We start from the raw sequence: 12,944 nt of genomic DNA on the forward strand, positions 1-12,944 counted from the left end.
CCTGGCAGTTTGGGATGGGGAAAAAAAAATTAATTGTGTACTGAGACATGAGACAGTAATAACTCACACAGGCTTCGTTGCTGAATGCCAGATAAAATAAAAATGAAGCCAAGAGAGTGAGAAATGCTGATGAAGTTAGTGCCATCCATTTTCTCCCCATGAACTAGAAAGACCAGAAAGAGGAGAATGAAAATCTAGATATAAGATTCCGCTCTCCCCATGGCTGATCCAGTTAATCTGAAGAAGACGTACAGTTAATGCTCATAGGAAATGTTATTTGGGTTGGATACACACATGGATCTAGGTTAGGTGATCAAAGTGGGAATCTTTATTTAGAAAAAAATTTAAAACTGTGTTTTGTATGCAGTCTTCAGAGAGTTACTGTTCTGCGAGAGCCAGCTGATGTGGCATACTGATGAGGAGAAAGATTGTCGGAAAAACAGATATCTTTTATTAGGAAACTTTTGGCACGTAAGATCTTTTCAAGAAACAAACTAAATATGCACATGCACATGTCCACATGTAGTACCCTCTTCTTGATAATTTATATTTGCTATTTATTTAACTTTAAATAGATTTTCCAGATCTCTTAGTATAAGAAAAAATGTAAGAAAAAGAAGTCTATAAAAAGCGTATTTTTGTTATTGCTTGTAATTAATAATCATTAATTAATAACTAAGAATTTCAGTGTCTTTAGCATAGTCATAGCTGATAAGTCTGTTAAAGTTCGGTCTGCTAGGAAATTGTAACAAGGTAAATCTGCAATACTATCCAACATAGCATCCTTGCTAGTAAGAACTCAGCAAAAGAACTATAAACTTGATCACACCTTTATTTTGAATACAACTGAATGAAAATCTCATAGCTTAAACTTCCACTCAGGTTTCTGCCATTCATTTCAAACAGAATTCTTATAAATCAGTAACTATAAATCTCCTCAAACCTCTTCTTAGAGGAAGATACATCTTTGATTTTACTAAACATGTATATATTTTGTACCCAAATTCTTACTCTTGGCAAAATATATACATGAAGACATACACACATTTTAAGACAACACACAGAGAAGTTCATTTAGTGTAATTCAGATAGAAATCTAAATACACTAGTACTCATGCAACTCTCAGAGAATCAGAAGTCTTTCATCTAAAGTCAATACCCACAGAAGATGCTAAAACAACTAGCAGCAAATTTTTTTATATATACCTCTGTACTGAGTTGAAAAAGCAAAATGTTTGTTAGAAACTTGTACTAAAAATAGACTTGTATTAAAAATAAAAAATAAATTTAAAATAAAGAATATAAGAAGCACAGTATATTTCTAAAAGGCAGAAAGTGTAGTCGTATTTATTTTTAAAATGTTCTTAACCCTTCCCTGAGTATCCTGCAAGTATAATTAAACCACTATTTACAGGGAAACATCATATCTTCAGATTCTTTCCTGAAACACTTAAGGTATATTTTGAAGGTAAATGTAGTAGTGTCTGAGCTGTAGTCTCAAATAAAATCATAATCATATGATTATGATATGCCTCAAAACTATCACAGAAATCCAACACATTTAGGGTCTCTTCTGTCATGTCTTTTTGATGATGTACTTCGTTTCTACTTGTACTGAAATAAGCATGCAGTAGGTTGTTGAAAAGTAGCCTGAGCTCCTAGGAAGCTTTTTTGTACTTCTGAAGTGGCTGCGGGGAGGCAGAAGATCTACAGCTAATCAGGGGAGGAGAAAGAAATTTTCTAATAGTACAGCATCAAGTCATACATAAGAAGGTATTGAAGTGTTGTTTTTAAATATCTTTAGCAAAAAATGAGTGATCAACTCTATTTTCACACACAAAATTCCAATAATAAATAGGTACGTAAAATCCCATTACATGAGAATACATACAAGGAGATGTAAAACAACCAAAACATTTATAACCAGGATAGCTCTGTTTTTTATTAATATAAGTACTTGAATCCATATGCTTATGTGTCTGTAACTTAGAGACATTAGCTCTCTTTTCATGAATTCTGAACTCTCAGCAGTTCCACAAATGGGCTGAGGTTGCTTGGTGGAAGATTTACAGAGAGACTTTTTTGCAAATGACTCTTTTTTGTGTCATGGTTTAAGCTGGAGACTGTGATTCTATAAGCTCAGAATATACCCCTGATGAGTATGACATGTATATATCAGTGGTTCACAGAATGGCCTGTGTTTCCTACAGCAGAAACCCTCAGAAAATTTGTTTAAACGTTGCTGTTTCCCTGTCAACTAATTTTTTCATTTGTATGTTTGAGAAAAGCCCATAAAATCTCGCCATGGCCCCCTGAAGCCTTTGAATTATGCACTCAGCTCTCATTTTCAGTACACCTGAAGACCTGACAGGATATACAAAAATGAGGCTCCAGGTTGTTTATTACTTTCACTTTTAAATAGGTCACTTAAACTAACCCTTACACCAGAACCCTACCTCTTAGATACCCTGCCATGGTTTGATACTTCCAGTTTTTATAAGGTGAAAAGATTTTCTTAAACCTTTCTGCAGCTGCAGCATTTCTAAGCAAGCGTATGAGCAAAGGTGCAAACACAGGAGCTTTACGAGCCTCACCATCCCTGGCTGTATAATTAAATTGAAATACTTCTGAGCTTCAGAAACACCCGTTGTACCCTCCTCAGATCCTGCTGTTTCCACTGGTTTTCAAAATAGAAGTGGCCAGAGGTCTCTATGCCAAGTTTAACAGCATTTCTGAGTGCTGGGCCTGCATTCTGGCCCTGCCTTGCAGTGCCAGCAGCCGGGCAGGAATGCGCCTGGTGCATGCAGCCCACGTGTGGAGCAGCACCAGGCTTCCCAGTAGCATGAGGAAAGGTCCTGGGTATCCTCAGGTCCCCAGCAATGGGAACAAGTCTCACACTCCGAGTTATACTGAGAGGGGCTGAATGAGCAGACAGTGAAAGAAGAGGAGCAAGGTCAGGGCCTGGAAGGTTCTGTTAGGCCATGCCCACGTGGTTTGCAGTTCATTTGACTGTTTTTTGACACGTTCTTTTGTATGTAATGCTGCCAAGGGAGACATTAGTAAGGGAAAGAGATGAAAGAGGTGTTAAAGGTAGTACTGATTGATCCCCAAGCTAACACAATCACTCCTCCAAGCAGCCCACTGGGATCTTTAACAACCAAATGGGACTCAGCCTCACATTTGCTGTCTGTATCAACACTATTCTGAGACTTCACTAATACTGAGAAGATTTGGACATGAGGAGTGCCATGCTAGATTCAGAGAAGGGAAAATCTTCCTATTTCTTCCTTGGAAAGAACAAATCATCATTCTATAGAAGGTATAAAAATACGTGATCAGAGTAGACGCAATACAGAATATAGACATAATGATGTCGAAATTTCAAATAGCTCTGTTGTAGCATTCACAGCAATGTAGATATGATGCCACATGACAGTGTCTTTATCTAAAGGGCCTCCTTGCTCATACACTGCTTTAAACCACTATAGCTGTGACAGTGCAACTAACAGAATGTAATATATTCTCCCTATGCTAAGCTGTCTTTGCTCAGACTTTCCCGGGAAAGGCTTGATATGTGCATCTAGAATTTAAAGCCAAACAAGTATAGACTTGGCAAACAGAAGAAAACTATGTATTTTATCAGAAATTTTTAGCAATTTTCAATCAAGACAATGTTATCTACCACAGCCTTATAAGTAGGTTAAACAAGAATACAGTATTACAATTCCTAGGGGGGGGAAAAAAAAAAAAAGGAAATTTGTTTCTAAAACCTGTGCAGCAAAACCTGTGTTAAAAGAAATGTCTAAATTAATCTATGCTGGTATCACCTCCAAGAGCATATCTCTAAGGATATAAGGAAACAACCTATGGCATGCAGTATATTAGGTTTTACAGGAAGCACATACAAGGAGTGCTTATGAGTTCAGTAATGATCCCATCTGATTAATAAGCCAAGCAGACCTAGCAGCTGCTTGACATTTTCAGCTAATACATTTCACCCATGCAGCCACAGGTATATCTGCCTTGAAAGAGAACATGTGCTGCTCTGTGCCTACTGTGGTAGATCCATATGTGTTACAGACTGTATCTCATTTCTGTATTCAGTGGCACTGAGATGTGTATCTTCCACAGATGTTCAGAGAGGTATGACAAAAAGTGCTCACGCTGTGCTCTCTTGTTTTCTATATAAAGTAGGATTAATTCAGTATGGTTACAAATAGATGCAAGAAGAGAAAATCGGAACCAAGTATTTTGCTGGAACATATACCTAGCGAAAGTGAAAAGTGCGATTAAAGGATACTCACTTTGCTTGTTTTCTTCTAATTTTTCAGGATTTTAGAATTCTATAGGAAAGTAAAATCTGAGTTTTCTTTGAAATAAGACATTTTGGGTAGCCTTTTCCACTGATTTCTAAACTTCCTCTTCAGCTTCAATTTATAACACAAAATAAAAAATCAACATGAAAATTGAATGTTTCTGTTTTTCAGAATTCTGTGTTTCATATATATTATATATGTATTTGTACATATATTTTTTACATATTTAAATAATTCAAAATTTTGCGTATTTCTGCCTCAGAGTAGTATGTTATCAAGACATTCCAATTACTCGTATATTATATAAATACATTTAAAATATGTGTTTATTGATGTAATTACATAATTGAAATTTAGGTTGTCTGTCTTTGAGGATTTTGAAAAGAAAGGTGCTTTCTGTCCACCTCTTAGCCAGCGTATGACAGGTTTACCGTTAAGTCTGTGTTTTAACTGTTCATCAGTGAATTAATTCACCCTGGATTCCTAGGAGAGGCACAAAAGTTCCTCTATGCTCATTAAGACCTACACAGTATCCTCATGAAATGTCCCTCTGAACTGCATATAAGTTGTGGAGTGGGAAAGCTCTTTTACCACCCTTGTAGAGTTGGGGAGGCTTCAGGGAGGAAAGAGAAGCCATAAAAGCAATGTGTGACTGAGGATGTGATTGATATTCCAATAGCACAAAATGATAACCCTATTCCTTGCAATATGATGTGGGCAGTCAGCCCACCCACACAACATCTGAATACTTGAGGCCAAACATCTCAGCTGGTTGAGTGCTTAAATCCTGCACACCTGCTATATCAGAGTGCATCAGAGCAAAGGCAGACCCAGTCCAACCGCCCCCATGGTCAGTGGGAGTTGCAGATCTCAGCTTGGGCCATGCAGAAGTCTCTATCCTTAAAGAGAAAATATCCCTTAAAAAATGTGAACCCTCTTGCTTTGTTACAGTTGTGATGTAAATTGAAATTGCTATAAGCCGGGCATATTCTAAGCTGGAATTTCAGCACCTCACTTATATAAAGCAAAATGTAATACTGGCAGCTAAAAAACAAACATCTGCCAACTCAAATAGACTGTAGAAACAACTTTCTGAAGCACAAACACCTTCTGACAGTTTAGGGAGTCTAGGCAGAGCTGGTAGTGACAACTACAGCTGAGCCGCCCAATGCCGACCATTATAAGACACTCTTGTTTATGAAACTTTGCCAACTTTTAACTGTTTGGACTGAATTTTCCCAGACAAGGTATCTGTCTCAGGCTGACTTATTTTGGAAAGTTTCATTAAAATGATTCAATCATTTCCAAATAATTTAGAGAAAAGCATAATGTTATGTTCCTACTAGAACATAAACAAACTGTACAACATCCTTGCTGAGAGGTTCTAAGATAGCTGTGCTTTGGAAAGAATACTTCAGAACTGCTCAGTATCCAGGACATGCTTTCTGCTGTTTCTTAAAAATTTCAGATCATTTTTGCCAGGCCAAGACTTCTGAAAAATCTTGGTTGGTTTTGTGCCCAGTAGACTGGTGGCTGAACTCATCTCATTTTCACAGAGCACCATCCCACCCTCAACCTCTCCTCTAGCAGAGCTGTGGCAAAGTGCCCCAATAAGGCAGCTTTACCTATAAAGAGTGCTCTGGTTAATGTGGGGTTTAAAGCTCAAAGCCAACATTTTACAGTCAGTCAGAAGGTGGGCACCCACTTAGTTTCTGTCCCACCGAGAGTACCAATCCCACTGGTTTCAAATAAAAAAGCATATGGGGCAGCCTCACAAGTATTTGAATTAGATTCAGAGAGCAGGTCCCCATCAGGGAAAGACTGCACAGACATATGCAGCTGAAGACAGGTACCTATTTATCATGTTATTGAGTACTTATCAGCATTAAGGGATGTAGGAGTGGGTTACTACTCACAGTGCTGTGCTTCAGCTACTAAACCCAGCATCTCTGTACGTCAGATTGGCATGGGCCCAGAAAGCTCCTATTGCCAAAACAGCTATATAGTTCCCCAGTCAGAAGTTGCTTGTATATGACCAGCCTGAAGCTTGAACAGAGGAATTCAGGAGTGCCTTCATACAACAGCATGTGCCTATCTTTCATGGTGTCTTCCACACTTCATACTGTGTGCAAATGTGGAAGTGTCAACAAAATTCTGAGTTTTTCATAGGCTTCAGTTCAGCCGTAAGTAATTAGGTGTGGATCAGATCTGCCTGGATTAGGTTCTGTGACTTACTTTTCAAGTGTCAAACTAAATGCCTGAGAGTTTTGTTTTTTCTTCCCCTCCAGTTTCCTGACAATTTTGAAATGAATGTCTGTGAGTTATTCTCCAGTTTTATTTTGAATAGCAATGACCAACAACATTGAAATACTGCCTTGTACTGTGCATGTGGAAGGTTTTACTTCTGTAGTATCTTCACTCTATATATCATAAAGAACTTAAAAATGTTCATTAAACTCTTTTTCTAAATAGCCTATCAGGCAGAAATATATGATCTCTATTCCTTTCTTATAGGAGTAATATTCCAGGACTTTGAAGATACATGGAAAGTCAACAGGAGATGTTGCCTCTTCTTTGCCACTGCTGTCACCACACTACCATTCACCTGAAAAATGTTACTACTGTAGTGATTTACAAGACAGGTAAAATGTGGAGTTATTATATGCATCATAGCTCTCCTGTAATCATAGTTCTCTAGTAAAAGCGTGAGATTACTTTGATGCATCACGGAACAACATGACAGGAAATAATTTATGTCAAATGGCGTTAATTGTAAGTGGTCAAAGGTAAAACTTTCTGCTATGTGTTTTGCTGCTTAATTAGTACATCCTTGGCAGGATATGAAAATGTTTACGCAACCTGGACCAGTGTGTAAAGGACTTACTTAGAGGCATCTCTTGCTTCCACATCCACTTAAATAAATTACATGCTGCAGTATGCTGATGAGCCCAATTTACCTAAGTTCATATAGTTATACAATTTTCAGTACTGATTGCTGGTCTGAAGCTGGCATTCCTAGTGAGAAGATTCAGAGGGAAAAATAGAGAAAAAGAGCAGCTAAATGACTCAGAACTGAATGGCGAGCTAAGTGTAAAGACAGAGAGACATTTATGTGTGAAAGCTTTCCATCACTAATCTGAAGATAAGAGATTTATGTAACGAGTAAAAACTCTCTGTAGATCCTTCCAAAGAAAACCTACAAGGGAGAGAGGATCCTCATCCTTTTCCTTAGGTGAAGCCTCTTGCTGCTAAATCCCACATGGAGGGATGTAAAGAGACTGAAAAAAGGTGGAGGCATTTGGCAAGTCTCTGTGCTGTGCGACTGAGGAGAACAAGGTGCATTCAGGATTCACGTGAGCTGCTGGGAACAACATGCCAGTATCTTAAAAAGGAAACCCAATTGTGGTGCAAAGGCACAATTCACTCTGCACTACTTTGTGTTGTGCAGCTGGAGCTCAGGCCAAGTCTTTGAAAACAAAAGCACAACCTTTGTAAAAATTCATCATCAACATTACAGGGAAAATACCACAGTATTTTCTTTGCAGGGCTAGGATAGATCAAGACCTGGTCATCTAAAAGGCAGCTTGTTCCTAGAGGAGAAAAAGTCAAGTGGTTGAATCTTTAGCCTAACATCTCCTCCAGAACATTGTCTTTTTAAAAACTACAGTTCTCTGAAAGGGCATCACAAGATTTAGTATCTCTAACAAACTCGCTCAGTCTATGCAGACGTGACCAACCAGAACAGCCAACTTTTGCTTCTTCTGCTACAATCCAATAAAAAATATTCAGAATGCTCTTTCAGGAGTAGAATTAGTAGAATTTTTCCTGAGTATAGAAAAATGATGGGAAAGTCACTGCAACTTTATAACCATTGTGTTTCCCTAACCACATTGAGCCAAACATACACAATGTCATATTGTGAACCCACAGTAAGAACACACTTTTACTTGAGGTAGCTTGCAAATCAAATGTTATCTGCTTTCCCAAAATTCAGAAATGATCATTTTGCTGTTTTACTATCAATATTTTGAGGTCTTCAGCTGCAGTTTTTGATAAACACAAAAAGTTGATTTTAGTGCCTAATTTTAAAAAATATTGAGATATCTGCTCATTTGAAGCATATGGTTTATCCTTCCACCCACTCACCAAAGTGCATAAGCCACACTTAGAATTTAATAGCTTTGTGTTAAGCACTGACTTGAGTGTGTTTGTGCAAATGAAGCCTTATAAGTTGGGTATGGTAGAGAGTTCATATCTTTCTGATGTGCAGAAAAACCCTAAGCAGTATAGATATATCAAATAAAACTCTGTTGTGAATGCACAAATTAAGCATCAACTTGAAACTGAGATTTTATAGATACAGGTTTAAAAGAAAAAAAAAAATGAATTTCTCAAAAGTTAAGCACAGTAAAGTCAAGGGAGAGCTATAAAATATCAAGTTCCTAGCAGCTGACCCTTTTTTCCATGACTAGGTTGGCAGCAAAGAAAAATAAAGAAGAAATAGACTTTTTTATTTCAACCGAATGAAAAGAAATTTGTTCCATCTCATGGAGCCCAAATTCACTGACAAAATGAAGGAACAAACACTACATGGAAAGAGCATGAAAACTTCTGCTAGATGGTTCCATAAGTGAATAATTTTAATATCCCATGTCCTTACAAGAACATTGTATTTACAGAAAGAAAGCCAAAATAAGTATATTAATAAAACTGTTGTGTATATAAACAGCAAACTCAAGTTCAAAAAGATGAGTCTGTATGCAGACTTACAGAAGGAGCATCTGTAAAAGGTACTTTTGTATCTCGTGATACTCAATAGTAATTAACATATAAAAGTTTATCAGAACACCAGTTAGTAATTGCAAGAAGAAAGATAAAAGGAAAAACAGAATATACAAAATAAACAGGAAAAAGGCAAATGTTATTTAGGCAAAATTACCAAAAGGGAAAAGTTACCAAGGAGAATTCAGCATTCCAGAATTTCCTACCTTTAACCTACTGGGTTTCTCAATCCATGTGCAGCTAAACTATCTCTTGCTCTTTCCTCTTTCTTCTACAATTGGGGGAAAAAAAAAAAAAAAAAAAAAAGAACAGCAAGGCTTGTGGAACTTGTAAATTGTGTGAGAATCTAAATGGAGTTATTCAAAAATTCAAAAACGTCATATGAAAAATGTTCCTGACTGAAAAAGAATTTATCAGGCAATTATTCAACCCATCCCTTTCTCCTTTTGTTCCCGTGTGCAAATATCCCCACATTTTCTTAAAAGCTGAAGTTAATTTTACCAAATCAGCCATTACATACGATACTAGCTTTTCACAACAGTACTGTTAAATTTTGTATTTCTTTCTGATTTTCTGTTAATTTTTGCGTATCTTACTGAAACAGATCAGTTAAAATCCAGTAAATTATTATTTGATTGTGAGAAAACAGAACTTCCACTTCTGTTTACTAGCTTTCACTGATCATATTTCATGACAAATACACATTTTTTCTTAGTATCTTCTAATGATTTGGTTTATTTCTGTAGATCTAGACACAGTAAATTTTCTTACTGTTAAGAAATATTGTTCTTCTTTTGTCCTAAAGTTGTGGTTTCAGTGCAGTAAAGTCTAAATTTGAACATGAAGTAGTAACAGCAATAAAGAAAAAACATTCAGATATATAAAAAGTCAAAATTATAGCTGCTTCTTTCAAAAGAGATGACTTATTACAGGTTCTTGCTGTTTCTTATGCAACAGCTGCCAGAAGAATCTATGACAGAAAATAGGTGAACAGGAATGATTTTCTTACTGATCCTTTTCATTTTCGCTACCAGGTAAGGATTTTCTGAAATGAATGAAGCCATTGTTGACCTGCCCTTATATTGCTGCGGTGGAAGAGTGGATTGATTTTTTGAGGGGCGTTGGTAAAAGTTGGGGAAAGAAGCAGTAGTGTTCAAGGTGAAAACAGCTTTCACAAAGTAGAGATCAGTCTGCTCATATATAAATCAAGTAGGCCTTTTACTTAAGAATAAAGGTACAATAAAATGAGCAGAACAAAGAAATTGTTATTCAACTATGAGAATGCCACCCACTAAGTCAGTCAAACAGCTCTCCCCAGCAAAGACCTGACTCCCTTACAATCTGGCCTTGTGTCAAAAGGATAACCTTATTAAAAAAAAAAATCTAAACTCTATCCTCCACGGTGCATGAACATATACAAACCAGCTATTTACAGATGTTCGAGGAAGTCAGTGACAATGTCCTGAAAAGGTACGGTTTAAGTCTCGCCAGGTGGAATTTCTAAAGAGCTACTTGGACCAATTCTTGAGAGTAGTCAGAGCTTGTCTGTACCACCCATGTGGCATCTGTGGTCACAAATCAACGACATATTGCTGGCCATGAGCCCCTCCTGCCACAATAAAAGCATTTTACTGGCAACTCCACATCCCTGCTATGCAACTGTCCCCCTTTCAACACGCAGCCCCAGAGCAGGGCAGAGCTGTTGTAGAGCCACTTTTCTTTGCCATGAGTGGCTGTTTGTAGCATTGATTTATGTAAGCTCCAGAACTGACCTTTATAAAGTCCTGACTGTTTGATGTATTTCCTTTTCTGACAATTGTAGAGCAGTTGCTTGATGCAGAAGAGACCATGACCCACTGCACCTTCATCATCTCTCTGCCAGAGGATACTCCCTGGTTACATTCTTATTCAGAAGCAGAATTACTGGAAGGATAAAAAGAGGAGAAAAAAGATATGAGTGTATCAAAGAAGCTTGCGAGGCATGGGGCTGAATGGTGAGGGGACCCTCGTAACAATTTTCAAAACCTGTTGGCACAAGTTTTGAGGTATTTTATTCGTGTAGTTCAAAGGCTTCATTAGTTTAATTCAAACTTACTAGACACTTTTGCAAGGGACACTGTTGATACAGGTAAAGAAAAATCAACCCTAGCAATTTTTTATGGGAAAACACAGAGTACAAATAGAAGAGTCAGATGACAGCATGGCTGAAATGTAGCTTTAATGACTGGGCAGCACTCACTCATACAGGTAATGACACCAGTCTAAGTGGTGGCAGGATAATTCTGCCCACTGAAGTAGTTATGCCATACAAGCATCTTTGCAAACACCAGGAATCAGCTCCACCCAATTTTTCAACCTGCCTAAATGCTTAAATTTTCAATACATATTGTCTATTAAAAAGCTGAGAGCTTTGAGGGCCGGTAGGGTTTTATGTCATCTTTTCCCTTCCAGATCCCAGAGGTTCTTTCACATTGGGCTTTATAGTGACCTGCAATGGTAAAAATTAGGTCGAAGCAAGGCAGCCAAGCCCTGGCAATATTGACTATTGATCCAGCTGTACAGAGTCAGATTACTTGGAAAACAACCCTTCAATTTTTCACTCCACTGACGCTGTGGGGCAGTTGCTTTTAGGATCATTACCCTTGTCTGTAAAATAGAGGAATGTGAGAATGTGTTTGAGTAAGTTCTGAACCCATTTGAACTTTGTGGGTTTGAAACTTAGTCCTAGAGTCAAATCATTGCTTTCCATGAACACATCACCTCCATAACTAACCAGGGCATTCACACCAAAACTCTGTGGTTTAGCTGGTCCATAAATCATCCATAAATCACACTAATGCTGTAATTAGTGTACACAGAAATACTCATTTTGCCAACGCCTTATCACATATGACAGTTGCTTTGAGATGGAAAAATCCAGAAAGCGTATGTTTCTTTATTACACTAGTTGACAAAGAAATTAGTGCCACTGATGTGATAGCAAGGGATGCCAAAACCCTGTCTCTAGCAGGCAGCTTTGCAGTGGAGAACATAGGCACTTACAGAGTGTTTGGATAGCTGGAGCTTTAGGGGCCGAAACTGAACAGAAAACAGTCATAGGCCAAGAGAAGGAAAAGTTGGATACAACTTTTCCACACTCATGAATTTCCCTTTCACTTGTATAGTATACAGTATTCTAGAGAAGGAAGACAGGACTCATGTAAAGAGAATGTTAAAGGTGGCCCTGATACATGAAAATTCCCAGGTCCAAGTAGCAAGAGTGGGGCAAATTGGTCATGCAGTAAAGAAAAGAGCAAGGAAAGTTGTGGGGACATTTCTTCCTTTTTTTTTTTTTTTTTTTTTTAATAACTAATTTCTGTGCACTCAATCTGCAATGAAAGAGCCCTTTCCCCAGCTCTGAAAAGATAATGAGATGTGACATTTTTTGACAATTCAGTCAGTCTCTGAAAACTCAGTGTCCCATATCTTAGCAAACCAGATCACTGGGGTATGCTTTTCATTGGACAGTTCATTTCCAGCTCTTGAGCTCTTGATGAGAGGACATCAACACAGATGGGACAGTCCTGAAACACATATCATGAAATGGAGAAATAAATATTACAAAATATATTGAATTAAAACTAAAACAGACAGAATTGAGCAATGCAGAGAAAAAAAAATCGGCAGACAAAAGATAGCTAGACATCTCTTGTATAGCTAGATATCTCTACTCTGGTGGAACTGAAACTTGGATTAGGCCTCTGTCTCAGTGCCTTGGCTTGTGACAGAAAGCAGAAGAGCACGATTCTAAGACTCAGCTGGCTTAACAAAAAAAAAAAAAACAAAAAACACACACACACACACACA

General features: G+C 37.6%; 1 long non-coding RNA gene across 1 annotated transcript in view; it reads left to right on the forward strand.

Moving 5' to 3' along the window:
* The window catches only part of LOC149918639 (uncharacterized), a 32,534-nt gene extending 21,390 nt beyond the window's left edge, over window positions 1-11,144 (forward strand). The window contains exons 2-4 of the long non-coding RNA XR_016465615.1: window positions 6,831-6,958; window positions 10,056-10,132; window positions 10,921-11,144. This is a non-coding gene — a long non-coding RNA (uncharacterized LOC149918639). The remainder of the gene's footprint in view (window positions 1-6,830; window positions 6,959-10,055; window positions 10,133-10,920) is intronic.
* The last annotated feature ends 1,800 nt before the right edge of the window (window positions 11,145-12,944 follow it).

Source organism: Phasianus colchicus, chromosome 3 (genome assembly GCF_987193195.1).
Source record: "Phasianus colchicus chromosome 3, bPhaCol1.hap1.1, whole genome shotgun sequence".
Classification (NCBI taxonomy): Eukaryota; Metazoa; Chordata; class Aves; order Galliformes; family Phasianidae; genus Phasianus; species Phasianus colchicus.